The following is a 24,005-nucleotide window of genomic DNA, read 5'->3' as shown; positions in this document are numbered from 1 at the left end:
AACAGGATGGAGGGTATATTTTCAGAACAGAACGTAAGAACTTACGTAGAGGAATGTATACTGCAATGTACCTAAAAAATTATGGAAATTCTTATTCGCAACCTACGTACATATATAATACTGAATTTCACGTGTCTGTATTTTGAATCTAAATTTCGGCGACGTTGTTCCGTTTGAAATCAGGATTCCGGAACAGAAAGCAAGTGAGCATATAGTCCTACCTTACTTGCATAAAATTATGCATTAATGCATGATAAACAGAGTGCGCTGAACCGTGCCACAGCTGCAGGCCGTGGCATGAAAAGTACCGTGATATAGGTGCATATTTTTAATTATGTAAGACATGGAGGGACCGGAGGGTCTAGACAACATCTCCATATAAAAACGTCGCACGAGTTTCCCTTCCCCCCTTTTCCTTTGCCTACTGGAAAGAATTAATAATGAGGAACACAAAAATTAAAATAAAGTGCAACACGAAAAGTCCTCCAAGGGTGCAAGACATAAATGGGTAAAGTGAATATTTATGGGTAGGCTACGTTTTCCATCCCCTATTACTCCCCTCTCCCGTGTTTCTTTAATCCATCAGGTGTGACGATTTTCAAAGCACCCTTATCCTCTATCAGGACCCTTGAATTCTTAATCAGACCTTTATTTATTGGCCTACTACCCGAGACAAAAATTTTGATCTTAGGAAAGGTTTTCTGATATAGTGTGAACTCTAGGACATCGACTCAGACTGTTAACCGCGGCGTGATCAAAAACAGCGAACCAGCGTCAAATTTGACTCTCAGAAGCTCCGTACTGTCCACTATATATTATGTTTAAAATAACCATAGTCTACTAATAGTTAATACCCTTAAGAAATAGTAGAGAGCAGAATTTAACAATGACACATTCTACAAAAGAAATAGGCACATTATTAAGAATCGTTATATACCAGCAATTTACAGATGACAAAAACACAATTTAATTATTATATAATTCTTTTATTGAAGTAAAAAGCATCGTATTTAGCAATTTTTTAATATTCGAGTTCATGCAATGAAATATCCGTTTCTAAATTATTTCTAAATTGTGATAATGTCCTGCCATCACTGACGTCAATAGGTAAAGAATTCCAGAGGCGAAGTGTTGTTATAGTGAAAGTAGAATTTCTGTGATGAGGAATAGAAAGAAGCGCCAATAGAAGACATAAAAACAAACATGTGGATAGTCCAACAGGGAAGAAATTAAGAGTTTTTTCCTTAATTTTGTTCTGAGAGTGGTCTGGTCGGTTACCGTTTCCACCACCTCCGGTAAACGCATTTATTTTTGCACCATACTTTTTTAATCACGGTGTATTATCAAATCTGAAGGATGAAGGAATGGATGAAAACCAAGAAAAAAATTATTAGATGATGTGAGGAAAACTTGCGTTGTATGGGATTCCGAGACTGGGGGAAGAATGCACGAGATCGAACAGATCGGAAGTTGTAACGGAGGCAAGGCCCTACAAGAGCTGTACAGTAATGTAGTGAGTGAGCGAGTGAGTGAGTGAGTGAGTGAGTGAGTGAGTGAGTGAAGATTTCAAGTCATTATTAATATTACGATATCAATGTCACTAAATCATTAGAGGAAATTTTAAAGTAACTAAATATTGAATTAAATTAGAACCGTCAAGAAAGAATTTATTGCTTTTTTAATGGCCATCTATGCTCATTTTACTGTGCTAATCTACTTCTATCCATTCTTAAATTTAAATAATAAATAATGCTATATTTATATAGTTGCAACGTTCATTATTTTCAGGTAAACATAAACATTAGACCTATATGAGGAGTAACTAATCAAAACATAAATTGGCCATCTCCGTCAAAATTCAGATAGATGACAATGTTTCTTACACATCTGTGCAATCAGAATTCTACAAATCGCAACCTGTCCTATCTATTTTTACACAGTTATGTTAGGAACAACTAATCAAAACGTGAATTGGATAATGGGCGTGTATGTTTTTATCAACAGTAATCTCACTAGAAGTTTTGATTTATCTAGAGAAAATGAAAACTCGGGTGGAATTTAATTGACACGATTAGAAGAAAGTATAATATGAAGATCGGAAGAAATAAATACTTCAATAGCCTACTTACTAAACTGTCTGAAAAAATATTATTGTACCATCTCATCATTACAAATATTCCGCTAGATGGCAGTAGTATGTTATGATCAGTGTTGTCTTGTTACCACTTGTGCCAACTATACAATCTTCATTGAGCTGTATGGAGTCAAGACTATTTATACTAGTCAAGAAGGCTTTGTTTATTCAATTTCATTTTTACTAAAACATTTGCATTCCACTTCAGTTATCAATATATATTAAATAATATCTGATACGTGACTATCCACAATTTCATACAGCAGAAGCTATAACATAACCCAAATAATTTGCACAAGATAAATGATAGAAAAGTTTTAATGAAGGGTGATGAAATAAACGTAATAGTACATTATGCAACGAGCCTATAATGATAATAATTAAGACGCAAGTATGTTTGTTTATGAAACGAGCGCAAGCGAGTTTCATAATTTTCATACGAGCGTCTTAATTACCATTATAGGCAAGTTTCATACGACTTTTTATGCTCGACCATATTTCTAACTTGAAATTATTCATAAGTTTTCATGTTATGGTTATGTAAGTCACGAACGGAACTGGTCTGAATTGTAGGATGTGCGCAGACGCGAAAGTATTGCTTTTTTCAGAGGCACGAATATCATTGACCTTGATATAACCTAGAGAACATTAGTCTTGATATAACCTGGAAATTGATTTAGAATTGAAAAACGAGATGACAAATTGAATTTATTTGAATATTATTTACAATTAACGCTAATTATTATAGTAACAGAACATAACCTTCTGCGACAGTATTGGATTTTCCCTAGTTGTCTTTCGATTGCATATCCGAGAATAATCGAAAACTTGAACTTACTGTAAATGAATAGGTGTACTTTAATGACATGCATTAAAGGACTGCTACCAGGTGTATAATTACTACATTTCGGCATGGTCGAGCATAAATCATTTTAAAAGATACAATTATTGAAAGTACAATGTTTGCAAAGAAAGAAACAAATGCTAGGGAGGTGATAAAAATTTTAGGATAAGCAACCATGATGGTTGAAACGCGTCGTTCTGTACCGTTTTATTGATCAAAAGTAGTATGACGTAGTAAAAGTGTAACAGTCGCAGTAAAAATGTCCGAAAATGATGAATCTGAGGTTTAAATCCCGTTTACGTAAGTATAGTATTTAAATTTCGGCATCAAAAGATAAAAAGTCACTGTTAGCGTAGTTCATACAGCATCCAGACACACAACACAACAAACATTAATCGCTAACACAACATAAAATGAGCAGAAATTGGCGTTTCCTTTGCTAAAATAATATTGTAACAATTGCATGAATTCGTTAAATGTCCACCAAACCTCATCAAAACATAAATTGCCCAAGATAAATAGTGTTTTAACGTCTATAATTTATAATTTTTTTATTGAGATATGTGGTTAATTCGACTTCAATCATAGATTTAAAGAAGATTTCATTCGCCTTTCTACTACAAATAGATTGGAAAATGTGCATTTTTTCTTTCTTCTGAAAGACGACGTTTCGATTCGTTGCTTCTCATATATCATTATAAGTTAGTTATTTTTTTATTAATAAGTAAGATTAGTTTAAAATGTTGAAGTTACAGTCATATTATGTATTCCCTGTGAGATTGAAGTATATTGGACATACAGACGATTTGTGAATGCTTTTGGCAATGGTATAACTTAAAACTTAAATAAGATGATATGAATAGCCGTGTACGATGAACGCCACGACATTATGATCACAAACATGAAACGTTTTCCTCCCAGCAAATAAAGCGTCATAAACTTGTAAGCGTCAGTGGATATTATTTTGTAGAATAAAATGGTTGGTGAAGAGAATTTAGTTTCATAACTTTCTAACATTAGACACATTGTGATAGCCTATTTCAAAATAGAACCCTGTAGACAAGAAAGGGGCTAAAATGAATGTATCGTATTATGCGACTAAGAAGCATTTCGGCTTCATTTTTGGCACAGGCAGAAGGTATAGGATCACTCATCCCCTTTCCTTTGAAAAGAGATGCTGTGTTACATATAAAATCCAGAGCAGGTAATCTCTATATTCAACCCTCCTATAACCAGACCCTCATTCTTTATAAATGTAACCCTGTCTTTGTTACAGAATCTCAAATGACCCTTTCATTTTGGCCTGTCAAGAAGGACAAAGTATATCTGATTCTAAACAAAAAAGATATTACAAGAAGTGTAAATGTGGATTTGATACCAACGTAACATCTTTTTGTATCAAGAGACCTACTGGTATTTAAAAGATTCTCTCTCGAGATGAGCGTTGCGGATCAGAAAGGGATAAATGAGAATGGTGGTTACCTTTCTTAGTGTTACTGGTTCTCTATTTACCTGCTTTTGATAACTGACATATCCAGGCTGCTGTATTGTAACTTTTGAACCAGTTCCAACTTCCGTCTCAATGTTAATATTATCTTAAATTTATTAATTTCGGTATTGTCTTAATCCCCAGTTTGTAAGATATATTAAAATTGTTTTAAAATAATAGGCTATAAAATTATTATTAAACTATTAAGCAAAAGATGTCAGAGGAATTAGAGGTCACGGACCTAGATGATAAGATTATTTTTCTAGATTAAAGAAGGGGGAGAGGACGATATTTTTTGGCGGAAAATGAGTAAATTTTCAAAAAAAAAAATTCTAGAATACTCTGTGATATGTGTGGAATGCATTGCATATCATTTTGTGGGTATTTGTGCTCTTAGCGGATGTTGAGACGCCATTTTTAAACTACCTGCGCTATGGATTTTTAAATCACACGCCCCTTTTCATTGTTTCCGGTAAATTAAATTTTCAAAAAAAGAAGTCTTTAAAATACTCTAATATGTGTGGAATGCAGTGCGTAACATTTTATGGGTATTTGTGCCCTTATTAGATGTTGAGACACCATTTTTAAACTTCCTGCGCTATGGATTTTTAAGTCACACGACCCCTTTGTCGTTGTTTCCGGTAACTTCACTTTTTTTGCTACATTGCCAGATAAAAATTGATATAATTTCTGAACTATTAAGATACATGCATGAAATTTAGAACACACATTCTTTAGACTATTAGGAAACGTTTCTCTGTAACAGAATGTTTTTAATAGATTTCATTTTTAAAATATGCCCGTTTGTTTGCGAAAAAGGAAATGAAAAAAGTGTTATTAAATTTTAATTATTTTACAAACGTAGGGACTAATAACAAAATTCTGTTACAGAGAGATTGTAGAGCATGCTTTTGCAAGTACATTGCAAAAATTGTTTGAATATCTTTAAAAATGGTTTAGATATATCGGTTTTAGTAAAATCCTACAGTGGGTATTTTTTTTTTTAAATCTGGGCCCCCAAATAATTTTTTTTCAAAATATTTATATTTGGTTGAGTTGTTACAGCTATGAGTTCTCTACATACAAAAAATTAATATTTTACACCAAATAGGAAAACAGTTTTAAAAAATACCATCCTCTCCCCTTAAAGAAGAAATAGAACAGAATGGTTAGCCTATATGTGCAAGGGTGCTTCAGAAAGTAAGGTAACAAGTGCTCTCATGGACAAAATTTATTTCACAGGCAGATATATTGACACACAATAGTAGGTCACTCTTACGCATTACATTTCAACATAGTCATCATACTTGTCTAAACACTTTTCTAACAGTAGGCCCAGGCATCGATGTTGGCATCGTAGAATATGTGTCAAGTCCCTGAAGTCACGTCATGACGGCTAGTTGAATGACTGTATCGGCGTTCAATCGCTTATCAACGGTCCGAAGAGATGAAAATCACTGGGTTCCAGGTCGAGGCTGTAAGGAGGATGGTCCAGTACCTCCAACCGGAAGCGCCATTTCGCACCTTACAACTAAAAAAGTTGACGATGAATTTCTACTGGTGAAGTATCCTTCAGACGCAAAAACCGGATCACACTGCGCACTTTCACGTTTGATCATGTTTCCGTGCGCGCAGCCATCTTACAACTGTTACTGCGAGGGTCTTACTCAAAATTACCATCTAATAGTTATGTGATAAAGCTGTGGTCTGCTGCTGAGGCCCTGGCGGAAAATTCGAACAAGAGGGGGAATATGTCACCCGTGAGAGCTCTTGTTACCTTACTTTTTTAAATTATCCTCGTAGAAAATGCCAGAATAGAGTAATGAGAAAAAATATACACTAAATTGAATCTGTAATAGCCTATTGATTCATCATCTGCTGTTTAAATTTTATGACTTGGAAATAAAATTTTCCTGTCATTCAGAAGGTTACTTCAATAAATTAGAAGGTGAATGGGCTGGTCATTTACAACAAGAGACACAAATACAAGTTATTGGTATTAGACACACTTTTCTACTACGCATTAAAAAAATCTTCCCACACCCGATCCACCCACACTATGTCCTCGGCAGTTGCGTTCGATCTATTACAGTAAAATTCAGACGTAATATACCTGAGTAAAACCCGTTTCCTGGCGAACACTCTGTATCTCATTTCATTGTTATTGTCGAGATAATTTTTTTATATGAAATAGTATACGCTTATTTTCTTTATAATAATAATAATAATAATAATAATAATAATAATAATAATAATAATAATAATAATAATGATTTATTTTAGCTGGCAGAGTTACGGCCGTAAGGCCTTCTCTTCCACTCAACCAGCAAAAAGTATATATGTATCAGCTTACAAAGAATTCAACAATTTGATTTAGATAAGAGCTACATGTATACAAGAGTTATTTACGAATTAAACAACAAAATACTATGAACTATCAATTAAACACTGAAATACAAACTATGTAGCAGAATTAAGCTAAAATACATAGAATGTTAATATATTTCAAATAATGTTAGATAATAGAAAGAGATTATTATGAGACAATTTTGAAAATACAACACTATCAGGATGCATGTCTAAAGGAAGAAGTAACAATGTAGACAGTGATAGTTTTAGTCAGTATGATTGGAGTGAAATGCTAAGAAGGTTGTCTTTTAAGCTGTTTTTAAAAGTATTTATTGTCTTGCAGCCCCTAATACTTTGTGATAGGGAATTCCATTGTCGCGAGGTGGATACTGTAAAAGATGATGAATAACGAGATGTTCTATGAAGAGGTATACTTAACGCGCCAAAGATAAGTGATCTGGTATTTACGTCGTGGTTAGAGTATTGATAAGAGAAACGAGACGAAAGGTAATTTGGTGTTGAAGTGTGCAGAATTCGAAAGAGTAATTACAAGGAGTATAAACTACTTATAGTAAGAAATTATAAAAGTGCAGCATTAGTTGTTGGCTAAAATTATATATAAAAATAATTTCCACAAATAATACACAATCTATTTCCTGATTTTGCAGTGTAGCATATTACGTGAGAAAATGTGACCGTGTTTTGTAACCTATTTGTTACATTACAATTGGTCTCTCTTATTACTCGAATTCTTTTGTCAACATAGCATTCAAGTGAGATCGTTGACGAATACCTACTTTGATGAAGATCAATCGCGTATTTCCTTGCCTTTTCTTGTATTACCAAAAGATGCATTCTCTGTGTCAGTAACATTTCAAACAACTCCAAACAGGCACCGTAATGGTGCGAGGCTGGTCGTTATTCCAGGAACCTTACCACCGAATCCACTACATAAATCTCAATTAACACCAGCCTGGTGCGATGCCAACTGGTTCTTGACTTTAAACAATTTCTCTAATGACCGATAATGCTTAATATATTCAGCGACTTACAAAAATTCAATTTTTTTTGGTACAAAGTATTCCGATATTTTTTAATCGTGACATTCTATCTGAGCGTTTCTTCTGGTTGGGTTGAATAGCCGTGCAATTAAGGTAAAAGACGCGGCTATGGTAGCCCTTGTGTCAGAATCTCCTTGTTCTCTGTGTACGAAATATAGTGGCTAATCACTTCTCACTTTACTCCTTCGATAAAATTACACTTATCTTGATCTCGAGCATTTTAACAACTCTGCATCCTATCGACGCCTGTTTTCTTTCTTTTGGCCTGAACAATCCGACATTATACAATTCTGGTCTTGAAACAAGGAGTGAACGTCCTCATTGACTTCCCGAGAATTGCAGACTCACTTTCAACACCACACAAATGTGTCAATTTACACGTTTAATAGCTAAGTTTCACTCAGTATTACTCTGAACTCACGTTTACGAAACCTCGTGCTGTTGAATGATGCTCCTTTTTATTAATGACTCAATTATGTAACTACCCTGAAAGATATTGTACAATTCGATTATTTGAAAATACCGGAAGATATTTCGGTTCCGAAACTGCCATGCTTCCATTACTTTCTCATCTTATTCTTTCTAGCTTCATTTTTATTGTTTTCTCTTCGTAAATCACGATCACATTCAGTTCCATCTTCTCCACCTACTTCTTCTTCTTCTTCGTCTTATCTCCTCCATCATTAATTTCCTTATTATAATAATAATGCTATCTGCCTTCCTGTCCGATGTTATAAATCAGCATCACCTTCATCATTTTCTTCTCAATTTTATTCCCCTTCTTTTCCAAAATCTTTCTCTTTCCTCTACATTTCTTTATTTTTCCATTCCATTCTTCATCATAAACACAACCATCTTCCTCCCTGGGATATTCTTATTCTTTTGATATTTTTATCATCATTTTGTTTATCTCCTTTTTAAATTATTTTCTTCATTACTTTCTTCAACTTCTGCGTTTCACCATTTTCTTCTGATTATTCATTTTATTCTTCTTTATCTAATTCTCGCCTCCCTTTTTTATCTATTTCTGCTTCTACATTTTCTTCCTTATCCACAGTCAATATTTTCTCCTCCATCAACTTGTTTTTCCCTCGATCATCTTTCTTCATTCCTTAAATACTTGAAATGGACAATGATAGAGGAGAATTATTTCTTAATTTTCTCTTATTCTTGTCTTCCGTCTTCTTCTTCTTCTTCTTCTTCTTCTTCTTCTTCTTCTTCTCCTCCTTTTTGTGTTTTTTCTTTTCTGTTTCTCCGTTTTCTTCTTATTTAACTTATTCTGATCCCACTTTTTTATCTGCTTCTACTTATTCATTTTTCTCCTACACCACAATCTATAATTTTCTTTTAATAGTTTATTTTCCTCTGTTACCTTCTTTATTTATTTTCAACAAAGTTTTCAGGTGAATATTTATTTAAAATCTGACCCATACAAGGAGTAGCAGGACGGAATCGGCGATGTAATGTTTGTAGGTGATCCATTCCGACATTATAACTTCGTGATTAACAACATGATTGAAATAAATGTGGTCTCATTCGATCAGGTATACGACTACGATGCGAGAATTACATTGAGTTGGCGCCGTGCATAAGCGATATGATATGATATGATATGATATGATATGATATGATATGATATGATATGATATGATATGATATGATATATGATATGATATAAGATATGATGTGATATGATATGATATGATATGATATGATATGATATGATATGATATGATATGATATGATATGATATATGATATGATATGATATGATATGATATGATATGATATGATATGATATGATATGATATGATATGATATGATATGATATGATATGATATGATATGATATGATATATGGCACGATACGATACGATATGATTTGATTTATGACATACGTTACGTTACGTAACAATACAGTATTTGTTTAAAAAAATTATGATTTATTTAACGACGCTCGCAACTGCCGAGGTTATATCAGCGTCGCCGGTATGCCGGAATTTTGTCCCACAGAAGTTCTTTTACATGCCAGTAAATCTACTGACATGAACCTGTTACATTTAAGCACACTTAAATGCCATCAACCTGGATCGGGATCGAACCCGTAACCTCGAACACAGAAGGCCAGCGCAATAGCAACTGCGCTACAGAGATCGACTATTTGTTTAATGGAACTTGTCTATTAAAGTAGGAAGATTCGGTTTCAATTAAGCGTCCAGTTTCACTTCTTCACTCATTTATAGAGGTTATAATAAGAATGCGGATGACTGAATAAAAGTAAAATCTTGCATTTCAGTCAAAACTGGTCCACGCTTCCATCCGTTCTATTTGCGTGCATAATACTGACTGAAGGAGACGCATAAGAATTCTAGATTGTGACCTTTACCTCACTTGGAAGATAAACTACAGCAGAACGAGGATTCGTATTGTATCTTTTTTGTTCTTAAATGGATTAAGATTCGCCATAGGCGTTTCTAATATTGATTATACAAGGTCTTCTACATAAAATAAACAACGCTGAACACAATTAAGTATTTCCGGAATGACATGTATAAGGTGAACAAGATGTAAATAACTAGAATACGCTGTGGATAAATGTAAATCCAATTGCGTGAGTCCTAGACATTGTCACGTGTTGCGATAATGCATTCTTCTCCAGCTTCCTTATCACCTGCCGGCCGAGGTTCGCGCTCAGCTGTGAGGACGCACGGCAACAAACATGCTTGTAATATTATTTTTAAATAATTCTCAAGGTAAGAGACGGAGAAAAGCAAACAGCTAGTGCCTACTATTGTTTAAGAAACCGAAATGTAGCCTGGGCGTGTTTGTGGTTAATATATGATGGTTCGCGCAACAGTGATCTATGGGACACTTTCTCTCGCGTAGGCCTAGTCTATCACTTTTACCACACACCCAATTTCACGCGACGCCCACCATAAACCGTATAGGAAGACGAAAACTGGACAAGATTTAATTTTAGTCAGAAGAGGGTGGTGCGATTCAAAGGCGTCAACCAGGTGTTCAGAGAGGAGAATAAGCTATGTGCAATCTAATCACAGCACGGTAGAATTGGTCTCGTAAGCCACTCTTTACCGCAAGCATGTATGGTGTGATGATTGATATTGTTACCAATGTTATTAATATTTTTATTAGTCCACTGCTGTGGAGTAATGGTCACCACGTCTGGCTATGAAACGAGCGGACCCAGGTTCAAATCTTGTTTGGGTTTTTTTTCCAGGGAATTCCCTCAACCAGTTGAAGGAGAATTGCTGGATAATTTTCGGCGTTGGACCTGGGACTCATTTCACCATCATTAATTCACATATCATCTTCATTATCATCACCATCATCCATACAAGGTTAAGTTGACAGTGCGGCTTGCTGTACTTGTACAAGTGCGCGGCCGTTCGGCTATCGAATCATTCACAAAAATAGAAGTGGTAAGCACAATAAGCCTCAGTCTGCAGTGTAAGTTAAATCTTCGGGTCCCTCCTCCGTATAAGAAAAAAAATCTTATTATAGCGTGACCTATTAAATTGCCGAAGACACTGTCCTCTATCGAAAAACAGAAGTAGATGTGGCAGCAGGTATCAAATACCGCTGAAAGTCTCTGAAAACAAGTCATAATTAATAATAATAATAATAATAATAATAATAATGATAATAATAATAATAATAATAATAATAATAATAATAATAAATGTTTAATAGAACTGTGTAGCGTAATTTGCTCGGGTATTCTGATTTGCCTTCCCTTTATTCCACCATACAAATATTAAAAGTAAAGGTTGTAGGTTATTTTTATAGTTTCATCAATTAATTTGTGCAGAAGACAAAAAAGCACTGCTGACTGGTACCTGTGATGAGCGTTCCACGTGTTAAATGACTAGGCCTACGGGAATCCTTAGAGTTGGCATTACGTCTAAATCGTTTGGCACAGTATAATAAGAGGAGGAATTTCGTCATATCGAAAGGCGGTTAGCGCTCATAAAATGGATATAAAATTTTCGCTTTTGCCACAAAAGAAAGAGAAAGGAAAAACTTTAGATTCCTTACAAAAGCTTCAGCAGGACGTATATTAAGCCTACTGTGGGAACTTGGACATGAATTACCCACTCTCCCTTTCTTGTTGAAAGAAGCAGTGAACATAGAAAACCAATATTTACCTCCATATGTGTAAAAAATCTGATGTTTTTTTAATTAATTTCAACGGCTAAAGTTAGTCATCTTTGTTGTTATAAGAGATTAAAATGGGGTTGGTACACCTTTCGCTAGTAAAATAATTTTACTATATTTGAACATACTGTATTTCCCTCAGAATCTATAGGCTCTTGGCAAATAAAACTTGGCGTGCTTAATATACACTATCTGTGCATCTACTACGAAATTTTTATGTTTTTTTTTAATTGAGTAATATATTTATAATTATGAAAAGTTTTGGATTATGCTTTGTTCAATTAGACAGCGTTTAGCTGATAACTCAGAAAGTACTTAAGATACTTTAATGAAGCTTTACATGCATGTATAATTCTCCTATCTGAACAACATGCTTTTCTATCTTTAATGTAGAATGTATAGTTTATTTAATGACAATATTGATCTTTGTGTTCTTTTTTGAAAATTTAATATGAAATCAGTATTATAATTTTAAAAATAAACTCTACATTCTACATTATTTTTAGAGTATGTTCTTGAAATTGAAGAACTATACCTGCATGCAAAATTTCGTTAAAATAGCTTAAGTACTTTTTGAATCATCATTTAAACACTGTAAAAAATAGTACTCCACAAATTTTCATAATTAAAAAACAATTATTAACTTTTCAAAGCATAAAAATTGCTTACTTATGTACAGAAATAGTATACTGATATTGCTAATTTTTATTTCCAAAGGACCTGTAGATTCTGAGGGGGAAAAAGTTGAAAAATAATAAAATTATACTAGCGAAAGGTAGTCAATACCTTCGCCCTGATTTTTAATAAAAATTAGTCTGTGAACAATATTGAGAACAGAATAACCACAATTTCACCACAAAAGTACATAGCAAGGAATCTGGCTAATGTTTAACCTAACTGGCTCAGTCAGAAACATTTCAGAAGACAACATGGGTAGTTCATTAGGCATGAGATGAGCTAGACTCGTTTTCCAAGGCCGCCTTTGTAGTTGGGTTCGATTCCAACTTAGGTTAATTATCTGGCTGATATTTTTCCGAGAGTTCTCCAATCTGTAAGATGTTAAAATAATCTCATGGCGATGCCAGGGATTCGTCAGCGATACTGAAAAACTGATGAAAAGAGTTGCACCATCTGTCAACATAAGGGTAAGCTTATTGATAAAACTGACGTCACTAGCCATCAGTGTTTTCAGTTTGCTACTAGGCCTGCCCATCTTGCAACAAATAGAGTATTAAAAATGATAATTGTAACATACTATTCTCTTTTCTTTTGGTTATTTTACGACGCTTTATCAACTCTATTGTTACCTAGCGTCTGAATGAGATGAAGGTGATAATACTAAAGAGTCATTCCCATGATCTGAAATTGCAACATACAGGGTGTTTCCGGGTTAGTGTTACTAACTTTCAGGGATGATGGGGAAGGGCACATGTATCAATTTGAGATAAGGAACCCTGGTCCGGAAATGACTGAGTCGAAAGTTGTAAGCAAAAACAGATGGTATGTGCCGGGATGTCTCCTACGTGGGTACTTAACCCGATACAATCTGTGAGCTTGTCTACTATTCCCATTGACTCATCCGTATTCGAAAATCATGTCTGCATATTCCGCTCTCGTGTACTCCTCCATTTCACTAGGACTGATCGACTCGACACTGTAACTTGTACACATACACTGTTGTCTACAGATGTGCATAATCAGGACCGCCCATGTCCGTTACACATTACGCCATCTGCATTGCTTTAGTGTAGTTTCCTGTCCCCACCCTTCAGACAGCGTATTGAAAGGAATACTGTAGCTAGACAACGTAAACAACGTCAGATTAATACAGTATGTGTAAGATGTACAGATAAATACACATAAATAAGGTGTACAGAGGAATAAAATTATTTCATCTTGCCAAGACTGTTCCAAAGGAAGGCACGTGGTGCCAAATTACAATTTCATTTCCACACAACTATTTTTGCTTATAACGTTCGACTCAGTCATTTCAGGACCAGGGTTCCTTATCTCAAATTGATACATGTGACCTTCTCCATCATCCCTGAAAGTTAGTAACACAAGCCCGGAAACACCCTGTATAAAGGAGAACAAACACTAGGATCTTCACTTTCGAATTTTTTTTTTAACCATCGCTAGATTGTAGGACTACTGTAAGCTATTACTCCATGAAATTTCATCAAGGTTATAACGTCACTTCATTTGCAGTCGCTAGATGGCAGCAAAGTGAAATTGATAAAAGTTGTTGTGTAATAAATAAGCGAATAATATGACACAATGCATATAATTCATGAGTTCTTGAGAATTACAATTCTCAAAATTCATTTCTGCTCTTAAACTTAATTTTATCATAATTGTAGTAGCTGTAAACAAATTTCTTAGTAATCATTGTTCATACCAAATTATAGCACTAAGTGAGATATAAGGTTGGTTTCCACGTATTTTGAATCTTGCAAGCTTTTCTCTAGGTTACGACTGAAGTGTAAATTAAGTTGTGACCCTGAATACAAATTCTGCGTTTTCTACCTACTGAAGTGGGATGTAAGCGGAAGTTAAATTGAAGTGACGTTTCTGTATAAGGCCCGCAATGGAGAAAAATTTCCATTTCTCCGCTTAGAATCGAACCATATTATGATGGATAGGTATATAGTTATGTAATCCGTCATTTGAACTATTTTAAAAGAGTACAACAATGCTAATACTAAATAGAGATTAACAAAAAAATAATTTACATAATCGCATGCATACGAACGATTATCATCTCATATGAGCTTGGGAAAGGCTTTGTATTCAATGCCAGACCTTCAGTGAACTTCTCCAGGTATACCGCATGCATTGTGAGGGACCCATATGATGCACTTGCGCTCTACGTATTCAAGAATTAGCTGTTTTATTGCAATAAAAGAAGCGGGAATTACTATAATCGTAAATAGGCCGCATTAGATCAGATATTTGCATTTAGGTCAGACAGCTGGACGTATGTGTAAATGTCAAGGCTTTTGGGCCCCTTCTTACTATTCCCGATAAGGCATGTTCGTCCCGTCTGGAGCTGCTTACAAATTTACGATTTTTAACGATCCTGAAAAGTGGGAATTACTTCGTACAGCTTCCGTTACCACGACAACAGGAAGGGCGTTGTAATTTATTCCTTATAAGGAATCAAGGACTCAAAGATAAGAACTGTGTGTAATTAAGGACTAGTTAAGTAAGGAAAGAGATTGTAGTTTTGACAGATAATGTGAAGCTACGTATTCTTTTAAAATGAAGAATCGTTAAGTGAATTCTGTTACGAAACACTGTTCAATTCTAATCTTCGATTCATGTTTATAAATTTGCTATGCTGGCTTCAATAACGGAACGGAAGTCTTACAAGATAGAATGGAATATGACCAGCATAAAGCCACTGAAGTAGGTAGCTCCAGATCTGAGACTCCGCTTGGACCTGGGTTCGAATCTTACTTGAGCTGATTTACCTTAGGTAAAATTCACTATCATAAATATTTAATATTTTGGAAGAAATACATGGTGTTACACAACAAATTAGGACAGCTTTTAGATTGATGAAACTTTCTTAAAATTATTTATATGAAAATACAAACGTCATTTTATTTACAAGAATGGGAATCATCTATATAATGAACGACTATTTACAAATATGGTCCCGCGCAGTGGCGTCGTGGTCTAAGGTATCCCGCCTATGACTCGCGTTACGGATGCGCGCTGGTTCGAGTCCTCATGGGGGAAGAAATTTTCTCATGAAATTTCGGCTAGTGTATGGGACCGGTGCCAACCCAGTATCGTGTTGCACTTGGGGAGCTACGATAGGTAGCGAAAATCCGGTTTCGCAAACAGCTATAACGGCTGGGGGAATCATCGTGCTAACCACACGATACCTCAATTCTGATTGGATGATCGTCCACCTCTGCTTCGGCATGTGAACGTGAGGCCAGCAGCTGGTCGGTCTTGGCCCTTTATGGGCTGTAGCGCCATTGATTTACTTTTACTATTTACAAATATGACTGCTATTTTGTTCAGTTACTAAGGGTGCTATTCAAAGACATTTCGCTAGCCCGCGCTACGAGCGTGCTAACTAGCCCCGGCTATCGACTGGTTACTTGTACAGGATTCATATCATATCATATCGCTAATACTGGTTTATGAATACGAAAGACGTTAGTTCGCTGATCATCCACCGGAAGCCCGCGCTAAGAATGTCTATGAATACGGCCCTAATAGTTTCCAGGACTAAGTTATGGCTTAGCAAATACATCAACCATTTAAGAGTTCTCGGTTTTATTGAGCTTATTATGGTACTAAAAAAATATATATAATAATTTTTTAAAATTTACGTAAGATCAACCCGAATCTGTACATATAAAACTAAAATACCGACACAAGAATAACTTCTATAGCGTTAAATAGTTTTTATATTTTTTTAAATAAATTGTATCGAAGTAACTAAGGGAATAAAATTAAAATGTTTTAGCCTGTTCTTTATTCTCATTCATTACTTAAGAACGTGGTGTTTCTATTTGTGTCAAGCTTACTCTTAACCCTTTCTGACCTGAATTTATGGGTGCACAACGTCATATAGACACCATGGAGAAACAAAAAACAAAGCAACCCTCTTCTTAATAACAACTGGCCAAGGAACTAGCGGGTGCTGCACTCTATTGGCAAAGAACAAAACTACTTTTGAGGATACCAAATGGAATCATCAGGCAAATCATAGAAGTCAGAGATTACAGAAATGTTAGTGATTTCAAATGGACTCATTCGGGCGGAAAGGATTAATATTTTTTTCTAATCTTGGGCGCGACAGCCTATAGAGAGTCAAGGAGGATCAATCGATTGCCGGCCTTACAACAACTTGCCTCAGTAGAGGCAGTACGAAGTATCGTATAGTTATCACCATGATCCTTCCAGGCGTTAAAGCTGGTTCACGAAACCACATTTCGCTACCTACCATAGCCTTCCAGATTCATCACGAGGCTGGGTGGACAACGTCGCATACACTGACCGAAATTCCGTGAAAAAACCAGGGAACTTAACAGATTTTCAGCAACTGAAAAAAAAATCGCTGACTTTTGACTTTTTTATGCAAACTGGACAAACGCTTAGGGAAAAACACGAAAATTTTACTTGAAGCAAATAAAGCGATAGGTTTGGAAGTAAATCCCGAAAAGACAAAGTATATGATTATGTCTCGTGATCAGAAAATTGTAAGAAATGGAAACATAAAAATTGGAAATTTATCCTTCGAAGAGGTGGAAAAGTCAAATATCTTGGAGCAACAGTAACAAATATAAATGACACTCGGGAGGAAATAAAACGCAGAATAAATATGGGGAATGCCTGTTATTATTCGGTTGAGAAGCGTTTGTCATCTAGTCTGCTGTCAAAAAAATCTGAAAGTTAGTATTTATAAAACAGTTATATTACCGGTTGTTCTGTATGATTGTGAAACTTGGACTCTCATTTTGAGAGAGGAATAGAGATTAAGGTTATTTGAGAATAAGGTGCTTAGGAAAATATTTGGAGCTAAGAGGGATGAAGTTACAGGAGAATGGAGAAAGTTACACAACGCAGAACTGCACGCATTGTATTCTTCACCTGATATAATTAGGAACATTAAATCCAGACGTTTGAGATGGGTAGGGCATGTAGCCCCTGTGGGCGAATCCAGAAATGCATATAGAGTGCTAGTTGGGAGACCGGAGGGAAAAATACCTTTGGGAAGGTCGAGACGTAGATGGGAGGATAATATTAAAATGGATTTGAGGGAGGTGGAATATGATGATAGAGACTGGATTAATCTTGCTCAGGATAGGGACCAATGGCGGGCTTATGTGAGGACGGCAATGAACCTCCGGATTCCTTAAAAGCCATTTGTAAGTAAGTAGGCCTATGCTATAAACTGGAGAAAATAGACATGAAACTTAAACTGGAGGAAATAAACATTTGCAGAAACTGAAGCATAAAATAGAAGAAAGAGGGACTTAATACATAGTAGGCTAAAACAATAATACAAACAAAATTTGAAGCTATATATGTATTTTCAATATTAGCTGATAAGTCCGTTTCATTATGTTTCTTGGAATTTGCTAGACTGGGACTTCAGGATATGAGTTATTTCCTCTGTCTCCCACCTCCACCGGTATGTACGACTAGAATTCAGCTATTCAAAATTGACAGGCTACAGAGGAGACGCCTAATAGGGATTCCCTTCCTCTGTTTTAACATGGGTGTACCCTGGCATCCTGGGTAAATCCACGAAGTGAACGTTTTCCTCCAAGATGTTCCCAGAACGGAAGACAAAACCGTGATAAATTCCAATTAAAAACAAATTACATTTATGACCATTAATACACGCGATATTTCATTCTTGCATTAAAATAATGACAACATTGTAATGATGAGCAGCTGCAGATCAAGTTTATGCGCTTGCGTGATATATCCGTCTGTCTGTCCATCCTCCCGTGAACCCTCACATAATGCGTGGGACATAAATGAAGAAAGATGGAAACAAAACAAGACATAGTAATGACTGAAATAATACTTTCCATTGAATGCTCCTCCCTTATTATTAACTCTATAACCTGTATTAATATCGTACTCTGTTAGTTGACTACCTTCGCTATATTGGTTAATAAAAAAAACACAAACACCATAGTTGACAGCAAACCCACACTCGGTGGCACGTGGTTTGACAGGTGCAATGTGCAATCAGCATTTGCCCAAGGTTTTCTATCCATCCTTTTCTAAACATCATACATTAAAACACGTATTTAAGGTATCGTAAGCCGAAAGGCTTTGATTCCAGGAAGTCCTCGTTTAAATAAATTTGTTATTATTATAGTGAATAAAACACACTCGTAATTCTGTCGGAGAACCAAAATTAATTTCAGCTGAATCCGTGTTCAAATTGTTGTGAAAGTTGACTCGAGACATTCCCGCACCTCCTGCCTTCATGACGTCGATAACACTATCACTTCTTTATTGATGTCCCATGAAGTCCCCGGTCTTAACAATCTGTAGCATCAGTAGGCCTATATACTCGGAGTAGTGGCGTCGTATCTCATCAATCACTTGGGCTGAAAACAGTTTAAATAATAGATGAATGAATGAAGGAATATTTATTTACTGGGAATGGTTTTCACCCGGTTTGTTACAGATAAAAATGTAGATAAATTTGAGAATAGAAATAGGCTACAAATCTAGACAGTTACCAGTACTCCTATTTGTATGTACAAATATAAATACCTAGCTGTTACAGATAAAAATGTAAATAAATGTGAGAATAGAAATAGGCTACAAATCTAGACAGTTACCAGTACTCCTATTTGTATGTACAAATATAAATACCTAGCTGTTCCAAATAGAAAACTTTACTGTCGTGGCACATATATTAAGGAAAATCCCGGCGTTTTCCTGGTGTGACTCAGGCAGTCCCGAAACTTCAGTTAGAATTGACGGCCTCGGGGGATCGAATCCCAGATCTTCTGATTTCAAGGCACTCTGTCTCCAGAGCTGTCACGCTCGGTAGATCTTAATGCATATGTACATAAATCAGATTTACATCTTTGGCTATACAGGGTGTTAAAAAAGTATCCAATATTTTAGGAGGTGATACCATGCATAAAAACAAGAAATTAATGTATAATAAGCATGGGCCCTACAACACATACGTTCTGAGCTCTGAACACTTGTTCATAGGAGGTGCTCAATGTGACGTCCATTTATGGCAATGTACGAGTATTTCTCTGCCCTACAATACAGCAGACTACCAGATAGTTGACACCTCTGGCATGGAATAATGATACGTCGTAAGGAATATTGAAAACAAAAATCTAGTTGTGGATATGAGCGGGGTCCAGCAGAGATGATGTGAATTTTTGTAATCAGATTGTGTGGACTGATGAAAATCCTCATGCAGTTGAGGAAACAAGGCATCAGCACCGATTCTCAATCAACATATGGGCAAGCGTTCTTGGTGATAGATTAATAGGACCATACGTGCTATCACAGAGACTTTCAGGACTTTCTTATTAACGTAGCTATTGCCTGTCTTGCTGGAGAATGTACCATATCAGCAGAGACTAAATATATGATTCATTTACGATGGCACACCAGTACATTTTCTCCGCAATCTGCGTGAACACCTGACGCTGACATTTGAGAACCATTGGATTGGTCGGGGAAGCCTCACACCTTGGTCTTCTTGTTCCTCAAACCTAAAACCCCTAGACTTTCGGTTATGGGGACACATGAAGAAACCAGGTCAATTTCAAAGAGTGCGTGATTCCTTACGCCGAAGGGCAGAGGAATGCATTGCCATGAGTGGACGTCACATTGAGCACCTCCTATGAACAAGTGTTCAGATCTCAGAAAGTATGTGTCGTAGGAGCCATGTTTATTAGACATTATTTTATTATTTTGATGCATACCAGCACCTCCTAAAATATTGGATACTTTTTTAACATCCTGTATATGGACGCGTATATCTTAGCAAAGAGAATCATTTGCCGCATTCATTTTGTTCTCACGTCACTCACTGCACTGACACTATGACACATTTCACTGTCACTGTAACACATTACATTGTCACTCCAAAAACCTTTACTGTCATATTATTATAATTTCATTGCCACAACACACTTCGCTGTCATAATTGTTCAAATCTCAGGGTATCGCACTACGGACCTTCTAATTTCAAGGCATTCTGTATCCAAGGCTATCACGCTCGATATATCTTAATGCGTAGTGTAATATACAGTCTATATGAATCATGTTTACGAAATTATCCACACATGCATATTGTACACGTATATTTTAACACAATATAATCACACGCTTCACTTATTTTACTCTCACGGCACTTACTGCACTGACACTATAACACTTTAACTTCGAACACTTTTCACTGCCTTGCATAATACTATAATATCACTACCACAACACACTTCATGTCTCAATACTAGTTCAAATCACTAACCGTCTTTAGGCATATGTCATTTCACAATTTTATAAAAAAAACTGGCCGTTTTATCGTTATTAAGAAGTGTCCGCTATTTACAAAATATCATCACCATTCTTTATATTCAAAACTACATTTATTTTTTGTGTACAATTTTTGTTTATTATGTGCAACCTTTGTTCATTTTAATATATAAAAACATAAGCTGTACTATATATTATAATGTGCATTAAAAGAAATCTAATTTTTTTTTGTACATTATAAGTTATTACCAGGCTTAGGATCTGAGACAACTTAAGAATGAAGTGAAGTTGCAGTGCAACGGAGTACAGATGGAGTGAGGTGGCGCGTTGAGTTTTGTTTACCTGTGCGTTAGTGTACAATCCGGTTCGCAATCAGAGGTACAGTATTCTTCCGTTTCTCTCTACGAAGCGAACTCAGGTCATCACAGTGCATTTTCAATTCATAGTGAACAGTTTTTTCGAACTGGTTGCAAGTATGTACATGGTTGTTCACTGTAACGCTAACGTCTATAACGTCGCCGAGGGACATGAAAACTTGTGAGGTATGATCCTACTTCATTTTCCACAGTCACTGGATTGAAGCATTCCACGCTTGGACGCTTGGACAAACCATACCTTGCGTGGTAAAGGGGTTATTGTTTATAGTGATCTCCCCAAGGCTAACTCATGGGTAAGCAATCGAAAGGTCTTATCTTCCTCAGAATGGACCAATGCTTTAAAAATATCAAACAATATTTCGGCGGTTCGCGCAATACTGGGCAGAACACTGAGCACAACCCGCTGCCGTCATCCAGACTGTAGCGAGCTTGAAACACTTGGACACGTGCTTGGACAATGCCCTAAAGGCGAGCTGCTGATCAATGCTAGACATCATCGTGTACGACATGCTTTGGCGACATCGTTAAAAACTTTAAATTGGGAGATTCATGAGGAAGTGCATTGTGTATCATCAGATAGTTCTTTCAGACGGGCAGACATTATTGCTATTAATGGACGCTTAAAACGGGCTCTTGTTCTTGACCCTACCATCCGTTTCGAAAGGAACCTAAATCAAGCCACCGAAGTTGATATTGAGAAGAAGTATATATATATATATATATGTATATATATATATATATATATATATATATATATATAGAACCTTGTCTGCCGTATCTTTCTCAAAAGTACAACGTCCCTCTTAAACAATGGACTGTCATTGGCTTGCTGTTTGGCAGTAGAGGTTCTATTACAAAATCCACATGGGATTATCTTAAGGAACTTCACATTCCTTTTGATTATGTAATGTCTTTTCTTATAAATATTATCAAGGATTCTCTTCAAATATTACATCATCATCTCTGTTTCAATTAATCCACTTATATTATTTGCCTTCAACAATTAACTTTCTTTTTTTTTAATATTTCAAATCACATTACACTGTAAATGTTTATTGTACTCAGGACCCTTGTGGTCACTCAAATTCTTTGAGCTGATGTCTTTAATGAATAAATAAAGTAAAAAATAACAGTAGAATATAACGCAGCACATTGACGTCGTTGTTTACATTCACAGTATGTCTGTCTATAACCCGTCTGAAAAATCATTGCAGACGGCAGGTAGAGTAAGCTTGGACATAAATATGCGATCGATACTGCATTACGTCACCCTGTTCTGACGTACTATGCACAGTGCTGCAGTAAAAAAATGCCTCAGTTCAGTTCGTCTGTATCGGAAGTGTGTATTGTACACAAGAGCAAATGGAAGCTCCGCCGAGACACTCGTCACGCGAAGTCTTACACTCACAAAGCAGAAATATTATATACAATGTCACAGTCATCAACGAGTTTTAGCCGAGTAAGGACGTGTGCTGAAGGAGCGGAATCTGAACAGCGTATAGAGGCATTGACCTACGAACGAGTGATAGAGCGGAAGGTACATTAGAAAATGGAAAAAGTGCTACAACGAGAAGTGATAAAGAAGGGGAGAAATGAAGCTAGGAATGGAGGACTACAAATGCAGAACAGTACAGGAAACTCGAATAATCAAGTGGATATAACATCAGGAAGCTTGACGTGCAGAATAAATAACATCTGTGCGAAGATTGATTATCTGGTACGGGATAATGAGCAAATGAAAGAGAAAATCAAATATTATGAAGATAAGCAAAGAAAGAAGAATTTAATATTCTTCGGGGTGGAAGAAGAGGGTCATGAATATGGAATGGATACATATGAGACTGTATGCAACGTGTGCGATAAGATTTTTGGTATCGATGTGAGAGTGGGCCACATTGAACAGACTTGTAGAATTGGGAAAGGAAGATTTAGACCTATTTTAATTTCTTTCGTAAGCATGAGAACAAGAGAAATTATCTTAAGGAACTTAAGAAAATTAAGAATGACGAAAATAAGGGTTGAAAAAGACGTAAACTATGAAACAAGAAGAAGACGCAAAGCGCTGATACCGTTCATGATAGCTGCTAGAAATAAGGGGAAATTTTGCTAAGATATATGAAGATAAACTGAAAGTCAACGGGAGATACTATGACCTGGAGTTTTGTGAGAAGAATATAAATCATCCGGAATTTGGATTAAATAACGTGGTAGAGAAACATCAGAGGCAGACTGACAAACACGCGCAGCGGGAATCGAAAGCAGGAGTAGAGAAGGAAATCAAGCGAACAGTTCAACTGGCTTCGGAAGAAAACATTGGAGCTAATGTAGAATACGAGAAGCATGCGGCGAAAAATGATGAATCAGGAGTCGAAGCAAGAAGGCGTCACACGCAGAAAGAAGACATTGAACCAGGGAGCAAAAAACGGATCACCAAGCAAACAGACAGGAAGAAGTACACTTCTATGAAGAGTGGCATAAAGGCTACAGCGGCAAAGAAATGTGCGAATGAGAAGATAAAGAAAGGTTTAAGTTGTGTAATGATGAATGAGTCTAGTGAAGAAGAGGGAGCTACTGATG

Source organism: Periplaneta americana, chromosome 2 (genome assembly GCF_040183065.1).
Source record: "Periplaneta americana isolate PAMFEO1 chromosome 2, P.americana_PAMFEO1_priV1, whole genome shotgun sequence".
Taxonomy (NCBI): domain Eukaryota; kingdom Metazoa; phylum Arthropoda; class Insecta; order Blattodea; family Blattidae; genus Periplaneta; species Periplaneta americana.
Note: the sequence above shows the minus strand (reverse complement) of the source record.